Genomic DNA, 15,314 nt, shown 5'->3' on the forward strand with positions numbered 1-15,314 from the left:
CGGATTGCGAAAAAGATTTAGGAGTTCTGGTTAGCAGTAATCTGAAACCAAGACAACAGTGCATAAGTGTTCGCAATAAAGCTAATAGAATCCTTGGCTTCATATCAAGAAGCATAAATAATAGGAGTCCTCAGGTTGTTCTTCAACTCTATACATCCTTGGTTAGGCCTCATTTAGATTATGCTGCACAGTTTTGGTCACCGTATTACAGAATGGATATAAATGCTCTGGAAAATGTACAAAGGAGGATGACAAAGTTGATCCCATGTATCAGAAACCTTCCCTATGAGGATAGACTAAGGGCCCTGAATCTGCACTCTCTAGAAAGACGTAGAATTAGGGGGGATATGATTGAGGTGTATAAATGGAAGACAGGAATAAATCAAGGGGATGTAAATAGTGTGCTGAAAATATCTAGCCTAGACAGGACTCGCAGCAATGGTTTTAAGTTGGAAAAAATCAGATTCAGGAAGGATATAGGAAAGTACTGGTTTGGTAATAGAGTTGTGGATGAGTGGAACAAACTCCCACGTACAGTTATAGAGGCCAGAACGTTGTGTAGCTTTAAAAATAGGTTGGATAAATACATGAGTGGATGTGGGTGGGTGTGAGTTGGACCTGATAGCTCTGGAAAATGTACAAAGGAGGATGACAAAGTTGATCCCATGTATCAGAAACCTTCCCTATGAGGATAGACTAAGGGCCCTGAATCTGCACTCTCTAGAAAGACGTAGAATTAGGGGGGATATGATTGAGGTGTATAAATGGAAGACAGGAATAAATCAAGGGGATGTAAATAGTGTGCTGAAAATATCTAGCCTAGACAGGACTCGCAGCAATGGTTTTAAGTTGGAAAAATTCAGATTCAGGAAGGATTCAGTCGTCAGTGGTCAGTCGTTCAGTCGTCAGTGGTCAGTCGTCACGTGAGGTCACAGACCCTGAGCTGCTTTGGGGATTAGTGTGGACGGTTACAAAGCATGGCTTGCTTCTGCAGTGTTTTAAAAATTGAGGTTGGAGAGTTGAAGGAGGAGGTCTTGCTTCTCCAGGAGGAGATTAGGAGGCTGAAGGACCACTTCAATGGGTCTGGGAGAGAGTGTGAGGTGGCTGGAGTTGTGGGGAATGAGGCTTCAAGTGAGGTGCAGTCTGTCTCTCGCTGTGAGGAGGCTGTAGTTGGGGAGGTAGCAACGGCTACCAGCAGTGAGGTGCAGTCCAGCACCTGCTACAAGTGGCGAGTGGTTCACAGTAATGGAAGGCGCATCAGAGTAAGGAAAGTTAAGAGTGAAGATCTGAAGGTAGGAAATCGCTTCTCTGTTCTTCAGGATGAATGTACTTCAGTGGCCAGTGAAGGTAAAGGTACTACTGCCCCTGCTAATGGAGGTAAGCGCATTCTTGTGGTTGGTGACTCTCAGGTAAGATATATTGACCGTGCTTTTTGTAATAGGAATAAGAAGATGAGAGATAATGTGTGCTTCCCTGGAGCTGGTGTTGGGGACATTGTCAACAGGCTGGATAATATCATGTCAGGAAATGGGAACAAGCCCATTATCTGTCTCAGTGCTGGTGGAAATGATATTGGGAAGGGTAGGAGAGAAGAGCTGCTAGATAAGTACAGGTCAGCTATAGATTTCATTAAGTCTAAGGGAGGGATCCCAATCATATGTAGCATCTTGCCTAGAAGGGGAGTAGGAAATGAATGGTTGTCTAGGGCAATTGGTGTAAATTGCTGGCTAGACAGATACTGCAAGGAACTTGCAATCCCATTCATTGACAACTGGAACAACTTTTATGGCAAACATGATATGTATGCAAGGGATGGGGTACATCTCTCTGGGGCTGGGGTGGTAGCACTTGCAGACTCGATTGAGAAGGCCATTGGTGAAATGCCTATGATTTTAAACTGATGGAAGATAGAGGTATGGGTGTGTGTGGGAAACAAGCAGGTTGCAACACTTGGGTTGGAAACAGTAAATGTATAAAAGGCATTCAGCATGAAGTTATAAATAAAGACAATAGATCAGGTCAGCAAACAAAGGGGGACAGCAGAGGGCAGCAAGGGACTAGCTCCCTTAAGGTTTACTATACTAATAGCAGGAGTGTAAGAAATAAGATAGATGAGCTAAGATTAATTGCAAGTGCAGGAAACATAGATATTATTGCTATAACAGAGACCTGGCTCAATCTGAAAGATAGAGAGATGCCCTCTGAATGTCACATACAAGGCTATAAATTATTCCACACTGACAGGGTCAACAGGAAAGGTGGTGGAGTAGCGATGTATGTCAGAGACAATTTAAATTGTTGTGTTAGACAAGATATTAAATTAGAAGCGTCAGCCACTGAATCTGTTTGGTTACAGCTTCTCGAGGGCCGAGAAAAACTAATTTTGGGTGTGATTTACAGGGCCCCAAATCTTGATAGGGAGTGCAGTAAACTTCTATGGGACGAAATTCGTAAGGCATCTACATACGAAAATGTTGTGCTAATGGGAGATTTCAACTATAGACAGATTGACTGGAGCAATTTGACAGGAAATTTAGAGTCAGGTGACTTTCTTGATACGATCCAGGATTGTTTTTTAAAACAGTTTGTGACAGAGCCAACTAGGGGAAATAACCTCCTTGACTTGGTTCTTGCCAGTAGGGAAACACTAATTAATAATCTTGAGGTTAATGATGAGCTTGGGGAAAGTGATCACAAATCACTCAGTTTTAATATATCATGGAATTCCCCTAATAATGGCAATCAAGTCTCCGTCCCTGACTTTCGCTTGGCTGATTTCATAGGACTGAAAAATTACTTAGGTGGGCTGAACTGGAATGACCTGACTAAGGGTCAGGTAGGTGGTGATGGTTGCCGATATGATGCTTTCCAGGGCATAGTTCTAGCTGCTCAGTCAAATTATGTTCCAAATAGGGAAATCAGATCAAACAAAAATGATCCTAAATGGATGAACAATAGATTAAAATATCTGATTGGTCAAAAGAGAGGCATATATAGGCAAATCAAAAGAGGAGAGGGGCAATTGAGAAATCGATATATTCAGTTAAAGAGAGAAATAAAAAAGGGAATTAGAAAAGCAAAAAGAGATTATGAGGTTAAAGTTGCAAGAGAATCGAAGACTAACCCAAAAGGATTCTTTCAGGTATACAGAAGTAAGATCAGGGACAAGATAGGCCCACTCAAAAGTTCCTCGGGTCAGCTCACTGACAGTGATAAGGAAATGTGTAGAATTTTTAACACATACTTCCTCTCAGTTTTTACACAGGAGGATACCAGCGATATTCCAGTAATGATAAATTATGTAGAACAGGACGATAATAAACTGTGCACTATTAGGGTCACAAGTGACATGGTCCTTAGGCAAATAGATAAATTAAAACCTAACAAATCCCCAGGCCCTGATGAACTGTATGCAAGGGTTCTAAAGGAATGTAAAGAGGAGCTTAGCACACCTTTGGCTAATCTTTTCAACATATCACTACAAACTGGCATGGTGCCAGATAAGTGGAAAATGGCAAATGTGATACCTATTTTCAAAACAGGTGACAGGTCCTTAGCTTCGAACTATAGACCAATAAGCCTGACCTCCATAGTGGGAAAATTTATGGAATCAATAATTGCCGAGGCAGTTCGTAGCCACCTTGAAAAGCATAAATTAATCAACGAATCTCAGCGTGGTTTTACAAAGGGGCGTTCCTGCCTTACGAATTTATTAACTTTTTTCACTAAGGTATTTGAGGAGGTAGATCATGGTAATGAATATGATATTGTGTATATGGACTTCAGTAAGGCTTTTGACAGGGTCCCACATCAGAGACTGTTGAGGAAAATTAAAGCACATGGAATAGGAGGAGAAATTTTTTCCTGGATAGAGGCATGGTTGACAAATAGGCAGCAGAGAGTTTGCATAAATGGGGAGAAATCAGAGTGGGGAAGTGTCACGAGCGGTGTTCCACAGGGGTCAGTGTTGGGCCCCCTGCTGTTCACAATCTACATAAACGACATAGATGAGGGCATAAAGAGCGACATCGGCAAGTTTGCCGATGACACTAAAATAGGCCGTCGAATTCATTCTGACGAGGACATTCGAGCACTCCAGGAAGATTTGAATAGACTGATGCAGTGGTCGGAGAAGTGGCAGATGCAGTTTAATATAGACAAATGCAAAGTTCTAAATGTTGGACAGGACAATAACCACGCCACATATAAACTAAATAATGTAGATCTTAATATTACGGATTGCGAAAAAGATTTAGGAGTTCTGGTTAGCAGTAATCTGAAACCAAGACAACAGTGCATAAGTGTTCGCAATAAAGCTAATAGAATCCTTGGCTTCATATCAAGAAGCATAAATAATAGGAGTCCTCAGGTTGTTCTTCAACTCTATACATCCTTGGTTAGGCCTCATATAGATTATGCTGCACAGTTTTGGTCACCGTATTACAGAATGGATATAAATTCTCTGGAAAATGTACAAAGGAGGATGACAAAGTTGATCCCATGTATCAGAAACCTTCCCTATGAGGATAGACTAAGGGCCCTGAAACTGCACTCTCTAGAAAGACGTAGAATTAGGGGGGATATGATTGAGGTGTATAAATGGAAGACAGGAATAAATAAAGGGGATGTAAATAGTGTGCTGAAAATATCTAGCCTAGACAGGACTCGCAGCAATGGTTTTAAGTTGGAAAAATTCAAATTCAGGAAGGATATAGGAAAGTACTGGTTTGGTAATAGAGTTGTGGATGAGTGGAACAAACTCCCAAGTACCGTTATAGAGGCTAGAACGTTGTGTAGCTTTAAAAATAGGTTGGATAAATACATGAGTAGATGTGGGTGGGTGTGAGTTAGACCTGATAGCTTGTGCTACCAGGTCGGTTGCCGTGTTCCTCCCTTAAGTCAATGTGACCTGACCTGACTAGGTTGGGTGCATTGGCTTAAGCCGGTAGGAGACTTGGACCTGCCTCGCATGGGCCAGTAGGCCTACTGCAGTGTTCCTTCGTTCTTATGTTCTTATATAGGAAAGTACTGGTTTGGTAATAGAGCTGTGGATGAGTGGAACAAACTCCCACGTACAGTTATAGAGGCCAGAACGTTGTGTAGCTTTAAAAATAGGTTGGATAAATACATGAGTGGATGTGGGTGGGTGTGAGTTGGACCTGATAGCTTGTGCTATGAGGTCGGTTGCCGTGTCAATGTGACCTGACCTGACTAGATGAGAGTAAGACACATGTGCAACATCTGGGTATCTTTATTGTAGACGTTTCGCCATCCAGTGGCTTTATCAATACAAATTCTAGGACATAACTTGAAGACAGTAGAACTATGTACAGAAGATGAGGTAATCAGTCCCTCAACCTAGGAGTAGGTGCGAACAGCACCATAGTCGTGGACCTGACTAGGTTCGGTGCATTGGCTTAAGCCGGTAGGAGACTTGGACCTGCCTCGCATGGGCCAGTAGGCCTGTTGCAGTGTTCCTTCGTTCTTATGTTCTTATATCTATTCCAGTAACAGCCTGGTTAAATCAGGCCCTGATCCGCCATGAGACCTGGTCATAAACCGGGCCGCGAGGGTGTTGACCCCTGAAACCCTCTCCAGGTATATATCAAAACAACCACAGGGAGTAGGTAAGACACACAACAGTCTGGCAACTTTATTCCGAAACGTTTCGCCTACACAGTAGGCTTCTTCAGTCGAATACAGAAAGTAGGCAGGAACAGTAGAGATGTGAAGACGATGTAATCAGTCCATCACCCTTGAAGTCGTAGAATTTGAGGTTGTCAGTCCCTCAGCCTGGAGAAGTTCAGTTCCATCGTCTTCACATCTCTACTGTTCCTGCCTACTTTCTGTATTCGACTGAAGAAGCCTACTGTGTAGGCGAAACGTTTCGGAATAAAGTTGCCAAACTGTTGCGTATGTGTCTTACCTACCAACCTGTCGGTATTTATTTATTTATTTATTTATTTACAATTTGAGCATACATATAGAGGTACAAAAAAAATACAGATAAGAGCAGCATGCCAAAGCCACTTATACTATGCATAGCATTTCGGGCTGGCTTAAAATTAACTTGTATACAATTTTAATGTTCAACCACAGGGGAGTTGAATAATAACTCTAGGCCTTTCGTGTAGCGATCAACACATCATCAGGAGCTTGTAAAGTTGCAGAACTGAGTAAGAAATCTCAGCAGACTCGTCCCAAGGGACATTTGCTAAGACTGAGGGTAGGAGAAAGGCAGGAAATATACAGTGCCCAGGCACGAGTGCCTAGTGCCAGACAGATTGAGTATTTTAAGAACAGAGGATAGTCAACCCACAAGCAAAGGCATTCCAGTGCTTAACTAGCAAAATTAGCATTGGTAACATAACGATTATCAAAATTATCAATCGGACTTCAGGGCAACATAAAGGACTTAACATTCTGAATATGGATGTGTCTGGCAATTATTTTAGGGACATTCCACACACATAAGGAAAACGAAAAATCGGGCAAGCTCACCTAAAGTGCAGACCAACGGTCGAGCCTCGAAGAGGGATACAAACCCCAAGCCCTAATTCCTTGAAGTGGAACCCTGGCAACTAAGACAATCCGGAGCATTCATATACGAATCTGGTTTTAGACTGAGCACAATAGCCTCAAATAAAGATGGTCATTAAGGATGCATATATCCTCTGCACCACCTGTTAAGGATACTTCAACCCTTAAAATAGAGATTAAAGTAAGCTGTGTATGCACACTGAAAAAAAAACTCTCGGCATATATACTCATTGGAGTGTATTATGAAGTAAACATTATTCTGTACAGTGATATATAGCATCTCTGCTGGCTATTTCCTCCCTGAGGTTTATCACATGAACGTATCTATATGCTTGTGTACACAGATTCTGGTGTACACATGTGCGCATATTCAATCAAATATGACATTATCTTGGTTTCCCTCCGGTAGGACTTGTCATCATCTTTGAGTATTCTTACACATAGACAATTACAAATATTTAGGTTTGGGATATTCTACGGCTTTCAGAGAGTTCTGATGGAATGAAGATATATTTTTTTTGACGTTGGCGTCTCACTATTCAGATTTTGGATGGTTTACTTAGTTTAATAACTATATTATGCACCCTATACTTATCCTGTAGATGGTATTCAAGATAAAAAAATCTTTAAACGGACCTCAGAAAACAATATCAAGTTCAATGAGGACAAATTTCAATTATTCACTTATGGAAAACTCGAGGAAATAAAACTGCATCGGAGTACAAAACGAATTCCAACCACGCAACAGAGCGAAAAACTAATGTGAAGGACCTGGGAGTGATAATGTCAGAGGATCTCACTTTCAAAGATCACAACAGTGTCTCTACCACAGTTGCTAGGAAAATAATAGGATTTATAACGAGAACCTTCAAGACTAGGGATTACTCCTGTGCACTAACAGCCCCTTCCAAGGAAGTGAAATTACAGGCCTGGAGAATATAAGAACTTTCACTGCACGTGTAAGTACAATAAAGCACCTAAATTACTAGGAACAGTTGAAGTCCCTTGATTTGTATTCCTTGGAATGCACACGAGAAAGTTACATGATAATATACACTGGAAAATCCTATAGGGACTAGTCCCAAATCTTCACATGAAAATCACTCCCTTCGGAACCAAAAGAGTTGGCAGGGGATGCAACATCCCTCCAATGAAAAGCAGGGTCACCACGAGTACACTAACACACAACGAGTAAGTGCCAGGGGCTCAAGACTGTTCAGCTGCCTCCCAGCATACATATGGGGGATTACCAATAGACTTCTGGCTGTCTTCAAGAAGTCGCTGGACAGGCACCTAAAGTCAGTACCTGATCAGCCGGGCTGTGGTTCGTACGTCGGTTTACATGCGGCCAGAAGTAACAGCCAGGTTGATCAAGCCCTGATCCACCACGAGATCTGGTCACAGACCGGGCCGCGGGGGCGTTGATCCCGAAATCTTCTCCAGGTATACTCCAGGTGTTTCCTTACACCTGCTGTCCCTGTTCACCTAGCAAGCAAGTAGGTACCTGGGTGTTAGGCGGTTGGTGTAGGTCACATCCTGGGGGACAAGATCTAAGGACCCCAGTGGAAATAAGACAGTCGTGGATGACGCACTGACTTTCTTGGGTCATCCTGGGTGGCTAACCCTCCGGGGTTAAAAATCCAAACAAAATCTTATTTGATCTTATCTCTTATCTTACTGCAGGCCCACTGGTCCATACTAGGCAAGTCTAACTCACACCCTCCAACACCTAGCCCTGTACCCGTCCAATGGACTCCCAATGAAAATAAATCACTTCATCCGACTTTTATGGGTTATCCTAGGTAATTTACACATGTTGCTATGTATGATAATTGTAGTCACCTAAATCTGTGTAACTGTATTTATGTATACCTGTACCTAAGTAAACTTATTAGCCTATATTTATAGACACCCAAAATTCCTGCCTCAGTAACGCTACCTGGAACTTTGTTTCACTCTACAACGTGAGTGGGTGTGAGTTAATCTGGCCCTTGACCATGTGAGAAAAGCTCTCGCTTCACACTGTGAGGGCCTGGGTTCGATTCCTGGCGAAGGTTGAAACATTGGGCGTGTTTCTTTACACTAAATAACAAAAAGGCACACTACCGTGACTGGAACAATACTCAAATAACCCGCACATAGGAGAGAGGAGCTTACGACGACGTTTCAGTCCAAGTCAGACCGAAACGTCGTCGTAAGCTCCTCTCTCCTATGTGTGGTTTATTTGTGTATTTTTCCTTACACTGGTTGTCCATGTTCACCCATCAGTATAAAATGGGTACCTGAGTGTTAATCAACTGGTGTGGGTCGCATCCCGGGACAAAATTGACCTAATTTGCCCGATATGCTCTGCATAACAAGCGGCTTTCTATATAGTAGTATGTTGATAAATTAGACACATGTGCAACACTTGAGTATCTTTAATGAGGAAACGTTTCGCCACACAGTGGCTTGATAAGTCCATACAAAGGAGAATGGTGAAGAACAGGAGTTTGGAGGTAATCAGTCCCTCAGCCTTTAGTCGATGTAGTCAGTCCATTAATCTTGAAAAGGTCCTAGATGCACTAGAAGACAAAAAGAATGCAGATGTAATATGTGAAAATTTGTGTGGACTGCCTCCAAGTGAGTCGCCTACCCTGGCAAACTCTGTTGACACCGAGCTCTGAGGTGGGTACCTCAGCCTTACAAGTGGCTTATAGGACAGATTTTCACAAATGATTGGTATTGCAAGAAACCTCGCCTGCTTGCACGTATAAAAGACTAACTTACTTGGTGTTGCAGTATATCCTGATCTTCACTTCCCTAAGCTAGCCTTAGCCCCTTTGGACTCCCCCTCAGAAACCAAGTGCAACAGGGAGCATTAATTCCTGCAATATTCAATCGTAATTAGTGTCCTGCCTGCACCTCAGAAATTCCTATATCCAAGAGGGTATGTATCCCCTAGTATAACTATGCAGACTCAGACCCTAGCTTCAGACGGCTCTGAGACACTGGTACTTACTGGGCATGCTCTCTCTGTTGCACACCGGGCCCACAGTTAAAACCCACCCACGATCTCCCAAGACACTGGCCAGAATCTACGAGAAAAAAGGTGGAGGTTTTATCTTACTGTATGGGCCTGCCGGAGGAGGTCATCTACGGTACATCGAGGTGCCTCTACCCGATTTCCCCGGGTCTCAGATGTGAAGACACGTGGGGCGCCATCTATTGTTCATGGCACGTCTTGTCTTGATGGTGTCTGTTGTAAGAAGAACGCTATTGTGTTCTTGAGACCCGCGCCTCATCATTCAAGCTAGGGCTGCCAGTTCTCCCTAGCTAACTTATCCTAGTGTTTGCCTACCTTAACGGCCTATTACTACCTATGTTAAGGTCTTAGGTCTACATTATCATTATCTACAGATGCCTTAGTAAACCTAATATTAGTGTACTACCAGTAAAACTACCTACTCCTTCCCTGAAGAGTAAATCTATAAATTAAATACATGCCTACCAAGAATCGCCTACCAGTTAGTTTAATATGTTTATTATGCACCCCATACCCATCCTGTGGGCGGTAGTCAAAAGATTACAGAGGTACATAATTGGTCCAGGGACTGGACTCCAAAGTTTTGATAGCTGAGCAAGTTACAAAGGTAATGAACTAGATCTGGTCATAATCATGACCAAGTTACAAAGGTAATGAGCTCCAGGTAGAGCTGGTCACACTCATGAATAATTGCAAAGGTAATGAATCATAAACACATTAATCATGAGAATTTACAAAGGTAATGAGCTCCAGGTAGAGCTGGTCACAATCATGACAAGTTTCAAAGGTAATGAATGATAAACACGTTATCACATGATTACAATCATAGACAAATTACAGAGTAATGAGCAGTAAACAAACATAGCAGGGAATTCATCCATTGCCCTAACAACAGATGTTGCTAGGTGCCTGTCTCTCCTCGGTAGACAGCCATTGCAAACAGCAGCAAGTTGCCCTGGGATCTGCTGCTTGCACGAGCACCATCGACCCTCCCCAAGAGGTCCAAGAAGCCAGTGACTCCGTTAGCAGCCCGATGAAGAGCTCCCCTAGGGACATGTCAGAGAATGCTTTGTTTGTATTGGAGGGTTTAAGGGCTGCCCGGCTCAGCCGTCCCATACGGCCATGCTGGATCTGCTGTGGAACTTTAGGGACCAAATAAATTTCCACATAATATATACAGACTTTGCAAAAGCCTTCGACAAGTGTGACCATGGCGTAATAGTGCACAAAATGCGTGCTAAAGGAATAACAGGAAAAGTTGGTAGATGGATCTATAATTTCCTCACAAACAGAACACAAAGAGTAGTACTCAACAGAGTAAAGTCCGAGGCAGCTACGGTGAAAAGCTCTGTTCCACAAGGCACAGTACTAGCTCCCATCTTGTTCCTCATCCTCATATCCGACATAGACAAGGATGTCAGCCACAGCACCGTGTCTTCCTTTGCAGATGACACCCGAATCTGCATGACAGTGTCTTCCATTGCAGACACTGCAAGGCTCCAGGCGGACATCAACCAAATCTTTCAGTGGGCTGCGGAAAACAATATGAAGTTCAACGATGAGAAATTTCAATTACTCAGATATGGTAAACATGAGGAAATTAAATCTTCATCAGAGTACAAAACAAATTCTGGCCACAAAATAGAGCGAAACACCAACGTCAAAGACCTGGGAGTGATTATGTCGGAGGATCTCACCTTCAAGGACCATAACATTGTATCAATCGCATCTGCTAGAAAAATGACATAAGAACATAAGAACATAAGAACGAAGGAACACTGCAGAAGGCCTACTGGCCCATGCGAGGCAGGTCCAAGTCTCCTACCGGCTTAAGCCAATGCACCCAACCTAGTCAGGTCAGGTCACATTGACTTAAGGGAGGAACACGGCAACCGACCTGTTAGCACAAGCTATCAGGTCTAACTCACACCCACCCACATCTACTCATGTATTTATCCAACCTATTTTTAAAGCTACACAACGTTCTGGCCTCTATAACGGTACTTGGGAGTTTGTTCCACTCATCCACAACTCTATTACCAAACCAGTACTTTCCTATATCCTTCCTGAATCTGAATTTTTCCAACTTAAAACCATTGCTGCGAGTCCTGTCTAGGCTAGATATTTTCAGCACACTATTTACATCCCCTTTATTTATTCCTGTCTTCCATTTATACACCTCAATCATATCCCCCCTAATTCTACGTCTTTCTAGAGAGTGCAGTTTCAGGGCCCTTAGTCTATCCTCATAGGGAAGGTTTCTGATACATGGGATCATCTTTGTCATCCTCCTTTGTACATTTTCCAGAGAATTTATATCCATTCTGTAATACGGTGACCAAAACTGTGCAGCATAATCTAAATGAGGCCTAACCAAGGATGTATAGAGTTGAAGAACAACCTGAGGACTCCTATTATTTATGCTTCTTGATATGAAGCCAAGGATTCTATTAGCTTTATTGCAAACACTTATGCACTGTTGTCTTGGTTTCAGATTACTGCTAACCAGAACTCCTAAATCTTTTTCGCAATCCGTAATATTAAGATCTACATTATTTAGTTTATATGTGGCATGGTTATTGTCCTGTCCAACATTTAGAACTTTGCATTTGTCTATATTAAACTGCATCTGCCACTTCTCCGACCACTGCATCAGTCTATTCAAATCTTCCTGGAGTGCTCGAATGTCCTCGTCAGAATGAATTCGACGGCCTATTTTGGTGTCATCGGCAAACTTGCCGATGTCGCTCTTTATGCCCTCATCTATGTCGTTTATGTAGATTGTGAACAGCAGGGGGCCCAACACTGACCCCTGTGGAACACCGCTCGTGACGCTTCCCCACTCTGATTTCTCCCCATTTATGCAAACTCTCTGCTGCCTATTTGTCAACCATGCCTCTATCCAGGAAAAAATTTCTCCTCCTATTCCATGTGCTTTAATTTTCCTCAATAGTCTCTGATGTGGGACCCTGAAGTCCATATACACAATATCATATTCATTACCATGATCTACCTCCTCAAATACCTTAGTGAAAAAAGTTAATAAATTCGTAAGGCAGGAACGCCCCTTTGTAAAACCATGCTGAGATTCGTTGATTAATTTATGCTTTTCAAGGTGGCTACGAACTGCCTCGGCAATTATTGATTCCATAAATTTTCCCACTATGGAGGTTAGGCTTATTGGTCTATAGTTCGAAGCTAAGGACCTGTCACCTGTTTTGAAAATAGGTATCACATTTGCCATTTTCCACTTATCTGGCACCATGCCAGTTTGTAGTGATATGTTGAAAAGATTAGCCAAAGGTGTGCTAAGCTCCTCTTTACATTCCTTTAGAACCCTTGCATACAGTTCATCAGGGCCTGGGGATTTGTTAGGTTTCAATTTATCTATTTGCCTAAGGACCATGTCACTTGTGACCCTAATAGTGCACAGTTTATTATCGTCCTGTTCTACATAATTTATCATTACTGGTATATCGCTGGTATCCTCCTGTGTAAAAACTGAGAGGAAGTATGTGTTAAAAATTCTACACATTTCCTTATCACTGTCAGTGAGCTGACCCGAGGAACTTTTGAGTGGGCCTATCTTGTCCCTGATCTTACTTCTGTATACCTGAAAGAATCCTTTTGGGTTAGTCTTCGATTCTCTTGCAACTTTAACCTCATAATCTCTTTTTGCTTTTCTAATTCCCTTTTTTATTTCTCTCTTTAACTGAATATATCGATTTCTTAATTGCCCCTCTCCTCTTTTGATTTGCCTATATATGCCTCTCTTTTGACCAATCAGATATTTTAATCTATTGTTCATCCATTTAGGATCATTTTTGTTTGATCTGATTTCCCTATTTGGAACATAATTTGACTGAGCAGCTAGAACTATGCCCTGGAAAGCATCATATCGGCAACCATCACCACCTACCTGACCCTTAGTCAGGTCATTCCAGTTCAGCCCACCTAAGTAATTTTTCAGTCCTATGAAATCAGCCAAGCGAAAGTCAGGGACGGAGACTTGATTGCCATTATTAGGGGAATTCCATGATATATTAAAACTGAGTGATTTGTGATCACTCTCCCCAAGCTCATCATTAACCTCAAGATTATTAATTAGTGTTTCCCTACTGGCAAGAACCAAGTCAAGGAGGTTATTTCCCCTAGTTGGCTCTGTCACAAACTGTTTTAAAAAACAATCCTGGATCGTATCAAGAAAGTCACCCGACTCTAAATTTCCTGTCAAATTGCTCCAGTCAATCTGTCTATAGTTGAAATCTCCCATTAGCACAACATTTTCGTATGTAGATGCCTTACGAATTTCGTCCCATAGAAGTTTACTGCACTCCCTATCAAGATTTGAGGCCCTGTAAATCACACCCAAAATTAGTTTTTCTCGGCCCTCGAGAAGCTGTAACCAAACAGATTCAGTGGCTGACGCTTCTAATTTAATATCTTGTCTTACACAACAATTTAAATTGTCTCTGACATACATCGCTACTCCACCACCTTTCCTGTTGACCCTGTCAGTGTGGAATAATTTATAGCCTTGTATGTGACATTCAGAGGGCATCTCTCTATCTTTCAGATTGAGCCAGGTCTCTGTTATAGCAATAATATCTATGTTTCCTGCACTTGCAATTAATCTTAGCTCATCTATCTTATTTCTAACACTCCTGCTATTAGTATAGTAAACCTTAAGGGAGCTAGTCCCTTGCTGCCCTCTGCTGCCCCCCTTTGTTAGCTGACCTGTTCTATTGTCTTTATTTATAACTTCATGCTGAATGCCTTTTATACATTTACTGTTTCCAACCCAAGTGTTGCAACCTGCTTGTTTCCCACACACACCCATACCTCTATCTTCCATCAGTTTAAAATCATAGGCATTTCACCAATGGCCTTCTCAATCGAGTCTGCAAGTGCTACCACCCCTGCCCCAGAGAGATGTACCCCATCCCTTGCATACATATCATGTTTGCCATAAAAGTTGTTCCAGTTGTCAATGAATGGGATTGCAAGTTCCTTGCAGTATCTGTCTAGCCAGCAATTTACACCAATTGCCCTAGACAACCATTCATTTCCTACTCCCCTTCTAGGCAAGATGCTACATATGATTGGGATCCCTCCCTTAGACTTAATGAAATCTATAGCTGACCTGTACTTATCTAGCAGCTCTTCTCTCCTACCCTTCCCAATATCATTTCCACCAGCACTGAGACAGATAATGGGCTTGTTCCCATTACCTGACATGATATTATCCAGCCTGTTGACAATGTCCCCAACACCAGCTCCAGGGAAGCACACTCTATCTCTCATCTTCTTATTCCTATTACAAAAAGCACGGTCAATATATCTTACCTGAGAGTCACCAACCACAAGAATGCGCTTACCTTCATTAGCAGGGGCAGTAGTACCCTTACCTTCACTGGCCACTGAAGTACATTCATCCTGGAGAACAGAGAAGCGATTTCCTACCTTCAGATCTTCACTCTTAACTTTCCTTACTCTGATGCGCCTCCCATTACTGTGAACAACTCGCCACTTGCAGCAGGTGCTGGGCTGCACCTCACTGCTGGTAGCTGTTGCTACCTCCCCAACTACAGCCTCCTCACAGCGAGAGACAGACTGCACCTCACTGCTAGAAGTCTCATTCCCCACAACTCCAGCCACCTCACACTCTCTCCCAGACCCATTGAGGTGGACCTTCAGCCTCCTAATCTCCTCCTGGAGAAGCAAGACCTCCTCCTTCAACTCTCCAACC

The sequence above is a fragment of the Cherax quadricarinatus genome, chromosome 56 (assembly GCF_038502225.1).
Source record: "Cherax quadricarinatus isolate ZL_2023a chromosome 56, ASM3850222v1, whole genome shotgun sequence".
NCBI classification, from domain to species: domain Eukaryota; kingdom Metazoa; phylum Arthropoda; class Malacostraca; order Decapoda; family Parastacidae; genus Cherax; species Cherax quadricarinatus.